The sequence below is a fragment of the Eschrichtius robustus genome, chromosome 2 (assembly GCF_028021215.1).
Source record: "Eschrichtius robustus isolate mEscRob2 chromosome 2, mEscRob2.pri, whole genome shotgun sequence".
NCBI lineage: Eukaryota > Metazoa > Chordata > Mammalia > Artiodactyla > Eschrichtiidae > Eschrichtius > Eschrichtius robustus.
The window spans coordinates 68,064,775-68,080,806 of NC_090825.1; positions in this window are offsets into that span (position 1 = coordinate 68,064,775).

Sequence of the window (16,032 nt, forward strand, 5' to 3'; positions counted from 1 at the left end):
TGTCTTTTATTTAATTCCATCTGTCTTATGAAAACGTGGCATAAAAGTTTCCATTAGTCTCAATTTTTACCAAGATTTAAAAAATGTTCTTCATTTATGGTTACTGCAATGAAAATTGGTTATTTCCTGTTCTAATTATCTATTGCTATATATCAAACCATCCCACAGCCTAAGGACTTAAAACAACATTTGGTAATAGCTAACAATTTTGTGGATCAGGAATTAGGGTAGGGCTCAGCTGAGTGATTCTTCTGTGTCACATAACTATAACTGTTGTCACTTAGTGATACTAAGCTGGTGGCTGAGATGCTCTGCAGGTTACAAGATGGTTACCCTGAGATGTCTGATGTATTGCCGTAGATGATCAGAAATCTGGGCTTAACTGGACCCTATTTCTCTCCAAGTTATCTCAGAGCATTTTGACATAATTACAAAAACCTAGTTGTACTTATTTCATGGTAGCTCAGGGCTCTCAGAAAACTATGTGAAAGCTGCCAGGCTTTTAAAGGTATACTTTCACTATACTCTAGTGGCCAAAGAACTCATAGCCTAGCCCAAATTTAAGGTGAAGAGAAACACCACATCATAATGGGAGAAATGCCAAAGAATCTGCATATATTTTAATCTATAAGAAGTATTCTTTCATCACAAATTATTTATATTTTCTCCCATGATAAATATATCCTCTGCTTCTCAATACCTCATAATCTCATTCCATCATGGCATTAGTTAGATGCCCAGGGTCCCATTATCCAAACGAAGTCCATGTGGGAATGAAGCTCCTGGAGTACATATTCTTTAGTATATTTTCTCTCAATCTGAAGATATAGGAACTAGAGTTAGAAGATATCTGTCCCCACACACTGAAAATACTATGGAAAAAGGCACACCATACTGATACAAGACGCTGATTCAAAAAAGAAGTTACATAGCCATTACTGCCCTATAACAATTCTGCAATCTAGAGGAAAATATGCTATCAGTTCTATTAATAGGGCTCGATTCAGTTTTGGGAAGTGCTCCTTCATGTCTCTTTGCTCTGCCCTATGGCTTCTTGATTCCAATTTCTGATTGGAAATCCTTTCTTTTCCATTGGTAATGGCTCATGTTTGCCACAGAGAGGCCTATAATCTTTTTGATGTCTTAAAAAAAGGATGTTTCTCACAGAGATTGTTTTGCTGGAAGAAACTGGAGTTGCATAAGAGCTTTATTTTTGAAACTATAAAGTCCTGACATTTGTATTTTCTCTAAATTCTTGGCCTGCCTCTTGCTTGTAAAAGTTTTAGAGTCCAAAGAATTACTTTTATTTTTTACTGTCCCTCTTTTAGTCCAAACTAGTGGTGCTTGTATCAGTAAAATTATTTTAAAAGTGTTTTGGTTTTAGATTAGCCTTCTCTATAGTATTGGTTCTTTATTGAGACTCCTATTCAACTGCATCCTTCACATTCTCAGAAACTCTATTGCTTAATGGAAAGGATATGACATATACTTTTGAAATCCATAAAGATTTATTTTCTAACTTAAAAGTAGGCAAACTTTTTTGTAAAGTGCTGGAGAGTAAATATTTTAAGCTTGTAGGCCATAGAGTCTCTGTCACAGCTATTCAACTCTACTGTTGTAGCACAACAGCAGCCATAGATCATATGTAAACAAATGGGCATGGCTATGTTACATAAAAACTATTTACAAAAATTCATGGTCAACCTGTTCGCCACAGGTTGCCAACTCCTGATCCAGCCACCAGGTTCTATAATTATTTTGATACCTAAAAATGATATTTCTCTCAGAGATTATTTTTCTGGGAGAGACTGGGGATTTGTAAGAGTTTTATTTCTAAAACTGGTAAGTCCCAGCTCATATTTTCCCAAATTCTTTTCAAAAACTGTTATTTTGCATTACTTCATTTTTTTTCTTTTCATATTTTATCATGGGCAACTAGAAGTACCAGTTACTGCATTATGCATTTTACTGGGAAATCTTCCCAGCCAGACCCATGAGCCCAATAAGTACCCTTTCTATGTTCCACATCATACAGGTAACACTAATGACAAACTTTGCACTACAGCAAATATAGAGTACAAACTTTGCACTACAGCAAATATAGAGTCCCCTTTTTTACAGTTCCCGATAACTGTTTCCTCAATGTCATTCAAGCTATCACCAATAATCTCTTTTAGGCCCTTCCAATTTCCCCTAATACTCTACTCAAGATTCTTGAGAATCTTCCACCTTTTGTCTGCTATCTTGTTTTAAGATATGTCACATAATTTAGCTTTTTGTTATGACATTACACCACTTTTGGTAGCATATTCTGACTCTGTTAGGTGTTGCTGAAAAACAAACTCTCCTAAAATCTGGTGCCTCAAAACCACCAAACATTTTAATATAGTTCATTAATTTTGTTGGGTGGGAATTGGGCCAGTGTGATTCTTCAGTTCCATCTGGTGTCGCTTGGTGTCCAGCTGGCAGCTAGATTGCTCTGGATAATATATGATGACTTAACTTACATGCCTGGCATCTTAGCATATGTGGAATCTGGCATCTTGGCAGAGGTTCCTGGAAGACTAGACTTAGACTACTTTCTCTCTCTCCACTCTACACAGGGACTCTCTACACAGCTTCTTGACAGGGTATTCAGACTTCTTACTCAAAAGTCAGGGCTCCAAGAGACCAAGGCAGAAACTGACAGTCCTTACAAATCCTAGATATGGATTTAGCTTAGTATCACTCACACTATTCTATATTTGTCAAAGCAATCATGAGCCAGCCCAAATTCAAAGGTGGGGAATATGGACACTGTCTCTCAATGAAAAAGCTACTAAAGGACTTAATGGTCATTTTACAGTCAACACAGTTCTAATATGCAGTTAGAAGAACTGTCATATTCATACAATAAAACTTCAAAATATTCAAGTTACATTTATTACATGTATTCAAATTACAAGTCACTTTAAAAATATGTATCACCCTTCTTTGACGTGTGGATCTCCTATAATCTACTATAATTGGTTTTACTTATATTATGTAATATAAAGAAAATATGCATAAACTATTTCACCATAGCTGTGTGTTTATTGATGGTGGTAGTGGTGGCATAATTCAGATTTTATGAAATTAAGTCTATATTTATTTCTATTTGTATCATAAAGTCTGGAAGGAGAAGAAGGCAGATAATTAATATATTAAAATCTATTATTTTTTATAAACCTCCATATATGGGACCTAGAGAATGTGGTCTATTTCCCCGTCCCCTGCGTTAGTGAATCAACGCACATGTAAATATATGCCTGGAGCAAAGAAAGAATGTTGAGAGCTAAATCACTTTATAGAGTAGACTGGTTATTATTGAATTTCTGAAGGAAGAATGAGTTGTTGTAGTCTATGAAACATGGAACAATAGGGTCAAGCAAAATGAATCTTAACTATTTATGAAATGCCTAGGGACTTGCAATAAAAGTTATCTCTAATATTCAGCTTTTGATTTACTCTTATCCTGAAATATAAACCCCCTTTAATTTCACAAAACCTCCAGTAAACTATGCTATAGCATTTAGATATGCTAGCCAGAACTATTGAAGCATCATTTTATGGTTCAAGCTGTATCCTTCCTTTGTATATCTTAGGCAGACATATTTAACTATCCCTAACTTACCTGTGTAAAGACCTCACTAGCCCATTATTAAAAGTTAAAAGTTTCTTGAAACTGATTTGTTAAAAAAAAATTTGTGCAACTTTCAGCCAATGAATATTTGTGTTGAGAAATTACTTAGGGATATTGTCATCCATAAGGAAGCAAAGATGACTATAATAAAGGTGCCACTTTAAAAAAAGAGATTTTCAGATGAGAATACAAGTTCTGAAATGAAACAATTTATTATATAAGTTCCAATATTAAATTAAAATAATCTCTATATATCTGTATAAATTAATGTGCTATGATTTGTAAGAAGGCTTACATTTGGTGCCTAAGATTCAAATTTCATCACTATTTCCTTCATTTTACATAATGCAAGAAATAGAAATCTTTAAAAAGTGCTTAGCTGTTTGTCACCTTGTGGAGGTTCAGCAAAAGCTTACTGATTAATATATCCATAGAGAAGCCAATAGGTGACCTCTGATAAATTTGATTATTACCTTTTCAAATAAATGGCTCATTTATCAACCTTTGTATACTCTGGCTTTGTCCGTGCACATGTTAGAGAAAGATAATCACACAGTGCTTGGAACAAACAAATTGGTTCATTTTTGCTAGTTTTGTAATTAGGAAAAAAAATGAAACAACTGGGTAAGAAAAATCAAAGGTTCTCAGCTAAAGGGAATTTCATTTTCAAATCTAGTAAAGATAAAGCCCAGGAAGCAGAATTTGTAAAGCTTAATATTACAACCAGTAGACAATATGTACATATTTTAAAGTAATCACATTAACATGCTTTGGATTAATTTCTGGATTTTCATTCAGTTCATATGCTGAATATATTAATGTCTCAATATTGTTTAATTTCATCAAAAATAGACAACCTAAATTAAAACGTTTTATATTAAATGCACTATGTTTCAAAACCAATGATTACTATCTCTTCCACCAATTGACAAACTTTAAATTTGAGAAAATTTTAAAAAAGTGTATATCTATATCTGTCCATCTATCTATAATTTGGAAGAGCTATATTAAAAGAAACAACTGGTATTTTTTTACCTCTCTACTCATACATGTAATAGAGCAATATATTGTATAAAATGGTTTTGAAATAACTGTTGAGTATATTTAGTATTCATGCATCATGAGTAATTAAGCATACAGAGAATAATTTAAAGTTGAGTTACAATGCTTTGAATCTGTCAAAAGTTAATACTCCCAAATTTAAAAGTTAACCTCTATGTTAATTTCTCTCAATGAGCTCTTGCCCAGGGTTTTTCAGATGAGAGAAAATAAAATACTGAAGAGGTGATACTGGGATAACCTGAGATAGTAAGATAACTCAGAGAATAAAAACAGAAAGAGGTAATAAATTCCAAATGACATAGTGAAAAGTACAACATAACTGTAACCAAGGGAATTGAATCTAATAAAACCTGTCCACACCTGCCCTTATTCAGCCAGCTCTTGGATTCAAAATGGTGAATATATACTTCACAGGCTCAGGTTATTAATTTATGAGCATAATTCAAAGTAATCACTTTATGAAAATGTCTTATATTAAATAATGAAAATTTACCTTAACTTTAGAGAGAGTGCAAATTTTCCATCCATAAATCTACATTTAATTTTGAAATTATCTTTTATTTAAATCTCTACTGTATGTTTATTATTTTGACGTAAGCAATGTACTGCATAGGTCAATGTCTCCTTCAGATTTGTATATGCCCTTAGTATTATAATATATATTAAGATATGTATACATATTACATATATAACTGTCTAGATACAGACACATATGTTGAGATTACAATTTCTCAATACGTATAATCTGAGGGCCAATCTGCTGACAGTAGCTCCTCTCTCTGACCCAAGGATATTAGGGTAGATGAAGAGAAACTTTCAAGCTTTGTTCTATATATGTTGTTATCATTCAAATCTTGTATTATTCATGTACTACATATGCCATTGAGTAAATTCTGAAAAATATTTTTGAATACCTAGTTTTCTCATGTAGACTGCAATATGGGAATAAAAATGTGTTGCCATCTTTGTAATGTTTAAATTGAATCTATGACATTATTTTATCTCCTGTGATTGTATTATTTCACTGTTTCATATTTTTTGATCCCTTGACATTAGTACTATTTTTGTGTATCTAAACTGTGGCATTTGTAAACAATAAATTCCTTGTGGCCTTTTGCCTGTTGTCCTCTAACAGATCATTTTTAAAGGGCTTGCAAGAATTAATATTATATTTCTTTCAGGAATGGACTCGTTATTTTCTCACTTTTGAGCCAGTAATCTCATTATAAATAATCATAATTACCATGTAGCTAGCTTCCTAAGGCTTTGTACAAAATCCTCTTATCACTACACTTCTTTTTCTAGCTCAAATAAATATTTATATAATCTATTTTGTAAATCCATCTCAATGACATGAAAGTATATGCTAAATCAGTCTCTTTAAAGTAACATGTCAAATAATTTCAAATAATATTTCTCAGGAGGCAAAGATATTTCTGAAACATTCATGGTTATAAAACTCATGGAAGATATTTAGAACTTTTCAATAGTCATAATTACATGAGTAATTGTCTTCAGCATACCATTTCCTTTATTTCATTATGGCTTTCCAAAATCCAAAGACCTTGAGATAAGGTTTCCATATGAACTGTCTCACACTGTATTGTTTCTCCAGTTTTATGATCCATAATTCTTAAGAACTCATTTAATTATTTCAACTTAAACTAAATTAACACACTACAAGTCAGAGTCATAGTTTCACTTCCTGATTTAGAGGAGTAGGTGTAATTTTTTGTTTTTTTAATGGAAAAAGAGAACAGGAGCACGGGAAATAAAGAACTCCAAGAACATGTTTTTAAAAAACACAAGCTTATGAATGTGTGTGTGTGCATGTGCTTTTGTGTGTGTGTTTTGGTTTGGGTATGTGAGTGTGTATGTATTTATGCTATTTCATTCATATCATATTCATTACCAAGAGTCACCTGGGGAAAAATATATAAATTGAGTGGTATAAGGTGAAGAAAAATGTTAATGGAATTTGGCTCATTAAACTCATAGATGTGACCGTGAATATCAGAATTATGAGAGGAAATCTAGACTGGTTAATAGAGCCAACACACACATTACTAAGGTATTAAAACTAAGCAATTCTATCAATAAAAGAACTTTTCAAAATGTAAGATTAAGATATTGGAGTGAAAAAAAAGTAAAAATTAGGAGTCCAAAGAATGAAAATAGTTAATACATCAAGCAATATTCTTCTAATTTGGTGACTACAGATTATACATCTTAAAATTGGTCTCAGAGATCAAAAGAATGAAATTTCTCTGAAGTACAACATGGTCCCTGCCGTCAAGACATAATAGTCTAATGCAGGGACTGCCAACATTTTTGTTCATGAAAGTCCTAAAATAATTTTGAAAAAGACATGCCCCTTGTCATATATTACTTAATGAGATTTAATTTAGATGCAACAAACTTTAAAATGTACATTTGGGTGAGTTTTGCCAAATGCATACACGTGTGAAGCCACCAAAATAAAATAGAACATTTCTATTTCTCCCATGGTTTCCTCATGCCCTTTTGTAGTAAATCCCACTTCTAATTTTAGGCTACCTGGTCACAATTTCCTCAAATTTCATAAAAATGTAATCATACTGTATGCATTCTCTTATGTTTGCCTTCCTTCGTTTGTCATAATGATTTTGATATTTATACGTGCTGCAGGTATCAACCGTTTGTTCCTTTTTATTGCTGAGAGCGTTCCATTGTATAGATACACTCAGTTTCGTTCATTCATTCATCTGTTCACCAACAGTTGGGTTGTTTCCAATTTTCAGCTACTAAAAGTAAAACTGATTTGAACATTTGGGTATATTTTTTCGATATGTGTTTCATTTTCCTTTCTTGAGGAAAAAATACACAGGAATGGAAAAGCTCCATCTCTAGGTAGGTGGGTGTTTAACTCTGAGTTACACTCTTTTCCAAAGTAGCTATACAATTTTATATTCCCACCAGAAGTGTTCTAATTTTCATATCCTTATCAACATTTAGTATCCTCAGTCTTTTCATTCTAAACTCTCTTAAAAGTATTTAATTGTATCTACCTATGGTTTTAATTTGCATTTCCTTTGTAACTAATGATGTGAGAATATTTTAATGTGCTTATTACCCAATCTTATATCCTCTTTGTTAACTTTTGTTAATGCTGTTAACTGTAAAATTTGTTAACCATAACAGTAAATAAAATTTTATACCCATTTCTGAGGACTTAAAGGCTCAAGTCTTTTTCACAGAAAAATTCCAAATAATTAATTTAGATATTCTTCCTTCCGGGAGTTGGAGCCCATTTCCCCTTCTTCTGAGCATTGGCTGGGCTTAGTAACTCACTTCGAATAAAAAGAAAGGTTGGGGGGGGATACCTAATAACAATTTCAGAGGAAAAGTCTGGAAAATGCAACCTTAACCAAGTGATTGAGGTTAACATAATTTGTGATAAATAGTGTTGATAAGATGTATCTCATAATATGACGCAGTAAGAAAAGCACTTCTCCCCTGTAGTGCTCTTCCCAAAAGCCCATAACCCCTGTCTACTCACGGGAAAACATCAGCCAAAACTTGTATTGAGAGACATTATACAAAATACCCTACACAGTCTATTCAAAAGTGGTAAGGTCATGAAGAACAAGGAAAGAGTAAATAAATGTCACAAATTGAAGGAGACTAAAGAGCTAAGGAGTCATGACACCTAAATTCAATATAGTATCCTGAATTGCATCCTGGAGCAGAAATAAGGACTGTAGTTGAAAAACTGGTAAAGTTACATAGCACGTGTAGTTTAGTTAATAGTACCAACATTAATTTCTTAGTTTTGATAAATATGTGATTGTTTTATGAGATGTTAACATTAAGGGAAACTGAGGGAAAATATGCAGAAACTCTCTGTGCTATCACTGCTCTAAATCTAAAATTATTTCAAAATAAAAATGTTTTAAAATATATTATGCAATTTTTAATTGTTTTTATCCATTTATTATTAGATTGTAATAGTTCTTTACATAAGCTTAATGCAAGTCTTTTTTCAGACATATATATCAATGACTGGATTTTTTCTTGTAAAGTTGAAATTTGTTAGCTTTCATCATTAAAATACATGAGGAGGAAAAAATATTTTTAAAGGTACACATTCCAGTGAATCTTAAGTATTTTCATTATAAAATAAAATTACTTTATTAACCTTTTACATGTGTAATGGACTTTCCAGACCGTAACAATTCAAGAAAGTTGACTATACACTTTAAAAGGACAAGAACAAGTTTGTTTTTAATATTAATACTTTTACTATTTTTTTTTAACTCTTTAAGCTTTTATTATTAACTGTTTTCTCCACAGTATTTTATACCATGGTAATATATATTATGCAAGTTTTTATTAAATCCTGTATTACTTTCCTGCAACAAAACTAGTATCTGAATTAAAATTTAAAAGATAAATTTTCCTCACTTTCAAAGACCTTGATATTAAAAATTGTTTTGAACTAAACTATTAGGAAAATTATCATTAGTATGATTTTTATTACATATTTGGAATTAAACGATTATAAAATATAAAAAAGTAAAATTTTATTGGAAAAACATTTTTTAATGAGCTAAACAGTTTATAGGGTTCCGGATTCAGCCTTAACTCTATTTATTTACCTTTTTAAGGTGTAAATGCTGAGAATAGAAGGACTTTATAATTGAAATTTTTTCTGATTATTTCCCATATGTAATAAACCACTCAAAAATTTACAGATTTAAACAACAACAGTGAATTATATCCTATAATTCTTTGGGTTGACCAGAAAGTTCTGCTTTATGTGGTATCAGCTAAGATGCTAGGATGGTTAGAAGGTCCGACTTCCTCACTCAAGTGTTTTGCAGTCTGTGATGACTGGTAGCTGAGCTGAGACTGTCAGTTGGGTTCTCAAGTCTCCTCTACGTGGTTGCTTATGCTTGCTTCCACTATGGTAGCATCCCAAGCTATAAAAGCATCTCTTACCGCCCAGCCTTAGAAGTTATACAGACTCACATCCATTGTATTCTACTGGTCAAAAGAGGTCACAAAGCCAACCCAGTAATTTCATCAAGTGAATGAAAAATTGACTCCATTTCAATTTATAATTGGTCATTAATAATAAAAAGGTCATGTGATATGGGAAATACTGTTGCAGTAGCCTTGGAATCACAAACTACCACACAATGCCACTCATCCTTTGAACAACTTTTAAGTCATCTGGAGACGATGACAATGATTTATCACAAAAATAAATGTTTAAAAATTTACCAGCTGATCACTCTATTTCTTCTTTTTTTTTAAACAAAGAATTTGAAACCATTAGACTTGTAAAAGTGTAGATTTCACTAGTGGCATTCCCTTTCTCAACACTGACAATATCTGAAATTAAATCAAACCTGTGTTTGATTTACCAGTGACTTTTATACTCTAGTGGTAAAATCCATGGTAAGATGGAGAATTGGGGTACACACAAGTTTAAAAGAAGTGAAAGGGAGGTGTGAAAGAAGAAGCATAAAGCCTAAGGGCAGAGGCCTAGACCACAAGTTATTTCTCAGTAGATATGTATCAAGAAAAGGATTACACACAGAAGATGGTCATTTATTAATTAATTCATTTTCTAAAGTTATTTACATACAAGTTTCCATTGAAAGTTTCCAGATCATTACTCTAAAGAAAGCCAGGTTTTTTGTTGGTGATGTATCCTTCATTATCTCTTTCTTGCCATTTAGTCTTCTTTTAAAGCCTTAATTATTTGATTACCCACCACCCCCATTCCAGGTTTTTCCCCTCCTAAATTTTTCCTTTGGCCTCTTGATATAATTGAAATTACCCTTACATTCTACCACTCACACATTGTGTATGCCAGAGGTAGGTAGAATTAGCAGCTGTGTATATTTTAGACAACAGTATTTCAACAAAAATGATTAGAACTTTTATTAATAGAATGTAATCTCTAAGCCAAAGAAACAAGCAAATAAACAAAATTTAACAGAATACACTCCCCAACTATAATTTTATCCAGTATTGTGCAAAACAGCAGGAATATATTATCTCATTGAGTCCTCATAATAGACATATGACATGAGTATTGTTACATTCAGAGAGTGGAAAAACAATGGTCCATTAAGTAACTTGCTAAAGTTTATAAGGTAGAGGTATTTTTCAATGCCAGATCTATACATCAAAAATGGCAATTTTTTCATCACTGGATTACATTCTGCCTCTTTTAACAATTTATTTGAGGTTAGATATTGAATTTTAAAATGAATTGTTAGCATTTTAACAAATAAGTCAATAGACTGAGATTTACTGTGCCTCAATATTAATAATTTATTTTATTTTATACATATACTTTAATAAAACAAAACTACAGCATTCAAGAAACTAAATGAAATGGATTCTCTTTAAATTGAATTTCCCAATATTAACTCTCAAATGATTTCTTTCATTCATGAGTAGACTTATATGTTATGGACAAAGTGAAAACCATCTTAACCCATACAAGAACTGCGGGGATTTAATATAGTGGATCAGAAAAATTACTATCTAGATGTATGATATTCCAAATTAATAGTTCCTAAATCCAAAGATTAATCTTTACTGGTAGTTCCCTAGTATCTATAATGGAGAGAAAAAAAAAATGATTCTCAAAAGCCATAATTCAAAAAGAGTCATGTACCAAAATGTTCATTGCAGCTCTATTTGCAATAGCCAGGACATGGAAGCAACCTAAGTGTCCATCAACAGATGAATTGATAAAGAAGATGTGGCACATATATACAATGAAATATCACTCAGCCATAAAAAGGAACAAAACTGAGTTATTTGTAGTGAGGTGGATGGACCTAGAGACTGTCATACAGAGTGAAGCAAGTCAGAAAGAGAAAAACAAATACCGTATGCTAACACATATATATGGAATCTAAAAAAAAAAAAAGAAAATGGTCAGAAGAACTTAGGGGCAAGACGGGAATAAAGATGCAGACCTACTAAAGAATGGACTTGAGGATACGGGGAGGGGAAAGGGTAAGCTGGGACAAAGTGAGAGAGTGGCATAGATATATATACACTACCAAACGTAAAATAGCTAGTGGGAAGCAGCCTCATAGCACAGGGAGATCAGCTCGGTGCTTTGTGATCACCTAGAGGGGTGGGATAAGGAGGGTGGGAGGGAGGGAGATGCAAGAGGGAAGAGATATGGGGACATATGTAACTGATTCACTTTGTTATGAAGCAGAAACTGACACACCATTGTAAAGCAATTATACTCTAATAAAGATGTTAAAAAATTAAAAAAAAAAAAAAAGATTCTCAAGATGGATTAGGAAAAGCTGGAAAAAACTGAGCTTTCACTTAAAGAAATAACAAAACTAAAAAGTATTTTCGCATATAATTATATCTAAAAATGCACATATGCACATATATTTGGTGTAGATACCAAATTTCATTAGTATATACCAATATTTTCTCTCTTTCTCTTTTTAAACAACTCACTGACATCTTTTTTTTTTGTTTTAATTTATTTTGGCTGTGCCAGGTCTTAGTTGCAGCACAAGGGATCTTTGTTGTGGCATGCATGCATGTGGGATCTAATGCTCCAACCAGGGGTCAAACCCAGACCCATGCACTGGGAGCACAGAGTCTTACCCACTGGACCACGAGGGAAGTCACTCACTGACATCTTTCTAAAAAACGGTTTAAAGTAACCTTCTTGCTTGGATAACTCTGTGAAATACCTTTTAGATCTGTATTAGTGAAATATCTTATAATGGACTGAATTGTGTCCTGAAAAATTCATATGTTGACGTCTAACCTCCAGTGTAACTGTACCTGGAGATAGGGCCTATAAGGAGGTAACAAAGTTTAAATTAGGTAATAACGGTGGGGCCTTAATCCAAGAAGACTGGTGTACTCATTAGAAAAGGAAGAGACACCAGAGATCACGCTTTCCGTACGTGCAAGGGAAGAGATGACCTGAGGACAGAGGGACAAGGCATCTTGGCATCTACAAGCCAGAAAGAGATTCCTCATAGAAACTGAAGTTCCTGGCACCTTGATCTTGGGCTTCTAGCCTCCAGAACTTTGAAAAAATAAAGTTCTGTTGCTTAAACCACCCAGTCTGGCATTTTGTTACAGCAGTCCTAGCTGACCAATAAGTAAGTATACAAAGAACAGCCCTTACAGAATTTATTCCATAATGCAAAGAGTCAATATATCCTACAGAGTAAAGATTCCTTGGATGAAATAATCACCTGTAAACCCTTTCCACAAAAAACAAACAGAACAAACAAACAACCCCACAAAGCATCTGCTTTCAGGTCCACATAAGTACATATGTGCTGGTGGACTCATTAAATCATAGTCTTCTAAAAACAAGTGTACAGGCTTAGTCAGCATGCAGTCCAGTAAGCTGCTTTCTCACCTATGGATAAAAACTCTTCCAAATTTTAAACTGATATATTCATATATTATGCCACTGGTCATGAAGAAGAACATAATGTGTTCGTTAATTTAAGCAATCATTTCCTAAATACCAATTATTTACAAGGCGCTAAGAGGATAAAAAAAATATATGTTGTAAAGTATCACACAATCTGATATAGGATAAAAGGCAAGTCAAAGACAATAGTAATGCAAGAAAAACTGTGAAAAGTATTTGTCTAAAAAGAGTAATTTTAAAAGTTTATACTACTGATAAAGGGATACTGGTGTTATCTTTGTGATTTCTAAAAATTATTTTTAGTCATTGGTTAGCACCTATTCTGCCATGTTTATAAAACACTATATTTGTCTTACTTACTGAAACAGTGTGTGATGTTATCTCTGTGAATTTGTTAGATTTATTACCTGGACAAAGGGAAAGAGGTAGTTGAAAAAAAATTTTTTTATGTTCCTGTGATGAAAAATAAATTGTTTTCATTTGTTTGTGCTTCCAAGAATAATCTTGATTTATTTAATAAATGCTATGTTAAATTATTGAAAGAAATAGGCTTCTAAGGGGAAAAGTATGTACTCTTATTTCACTTTAAAAATTGAATTCATCTATCAGACTTTTAAAAGTGTAGAATATTTTTTTCTATTTTTATTTATGAGTGATATATATATATTTTCATTGTCATACATATAAAATTTATAAATATGTTTTGTATGTATATAACATAAGTAGCAGTAATTACTAGTTGGAATAACTATGTGATCATTGAAATTACATGTACCTAATACCTTTTGGCAGCAATAATATGATAATTTAAAACTCAAAGGGTAAAAATGTCTCGCTATGACCTAGTCTTATTCTCTTAACTTCCATAATATAATCACATTATTGTATTTAGTGAAAGAAGAAACAAATCTAATCTCCTTTAAATATTTTCTAAATTATGTTCATTTGCAATAATTTCAAGAGGGTGCATAATTTCTCTTTTGCTAATTGATCAAAGTGTTCTTATGTAAAAAAATACATAATAATTATAATTCAGAAGAAGTTCAAGAGGCAAAAGTATTCAGGCTCCAAACTGACTTTCTATGTTAATTAAACACAGTTGGTCTTTAAGATAGTAGATTTTTACATATTTTATTTCAAAGCATACATCTCCTGGTTCCACTAGAAAAGAGTGTAAATGAGGAGTGTAAAGATTTGAAGCTAGGGATGATTAAAATTTCACCTTTTTTTTTTTTTCAAGATAGTTTATCCTGATCTTAGTTTCAGAGGGAAAAAATCAGGGCACTGAAAAGGTAAAGACGTTACCTCCTACCATAGAATCCAACAACCTAGTGTACAAATCTCATTGCAATAAGTTTGAAGATATCAACAGAATAAAGAGAAAAGAAAATCTATGAACAATGGAGACATGAATTCAACATGTATTAGTTGTTGACTGTTCCACAAACATTAAGCCAGGTACTAGGGCTCCAGCTGTGAGTAAAGCAGACATGGTAACAAAGAATCAAATATTTTAGTAGTGCTTAGATGTAGAATATCATCAACTTCCACAACTAAGGATAACTAAAATCTGAAGGCAAAGTAGAAATTAGCAAGGGGGAAAGAAAGGAGTAAGAGAGTGTTAATGGAAGAAGAAGGGCAAATGAAAAATCCCAGAGGCAAAAACAAATATAATATGCTGGAAGCATTGAATGTAATAATAGCCTAGAAGGTTAGAGGATAAAGTGCAAAACTAGTGCTAAAGATGAAACTGGAGAAGCAAGCAGAAGGAAAGCTTTGCAATTTCTGTGTTAAATTTTTCTGTGCCCTCACAGACTGCACCAGTAGAATCTAAGGATGATCTAAGGATCAACAGCACCAGAAGAATAAAGCAGACAAGTTTATTGCAAGGGCTCAGAAAACAAAACTGTCAATGGAACTAACACCCACAAAATTAGGCTAAAGCCTCTAAGCTAAACCTAAATAGAATAACAGCCTGCTGAAGAGATTTAGCTAGATTTAAGATTTAGATACAATTGAGAGTCTCCTTCCATAATAGCCAAAATGTTTAGGATATAATCAAAAATTACCTGTTTACACCAAGAACCAGAAACAGCATAATTTGAATGAGAAAAGACAATCAACAGATGTCAACACCAAAATAAAGAAGATGTTGGAATTACCTGATAAGAATTTTAAGCAGCTGTCATTAAAATATTTCATGGAATAGTATTCAGACATTAGAAAGAAGGAAATCCTGCAATTTGTGACAACATGAATGGACCATGAGAACATTATGCTAAGTGAAATAAGTCAGACAAAGACAAATATTGTTTCTTATTACTTATATGCTGAATGTTTAAAAAAGCCGAACTCATAGAAACAGAATAGAATGGTGGTTACCAGTGATTCAGGGGATGGGAGGTGGGGAATGGGGAGATGTTGGTTAAAAGGTACAAACTTCCAGTTAGATGATGACTAATGCACAATATTGTGATTATAGTTAACAATACTCTATTATATACTTCAAAGTTACTAGGAGAGTTGTTCTTTAATGTTCTCACCACAAAAAAAGAAATGATAATTATGTGCCTTGATGGAGGTGTAGGCTAACACTACAATATTAATCATATTGCAAGTTTATCAAATCAACGTCTTGTGGATCTTAAACTTATACAATTGATATGTCAATTATATCTCAATAACTAGAAAAAGATGCTTCAACATCAATTACAAGTCCTCTTGAAACAAATTTAAACATTAGAAAATCTCAGCAAATAAATTTAAGTTAAGAAAAAGAACTAAATATAAATGAAAATCTGAATAATTAAACAGAATTTTTCAAATTACTACACTAATACATGAGTTCAGTAATGTCACAGGGTATAAGATC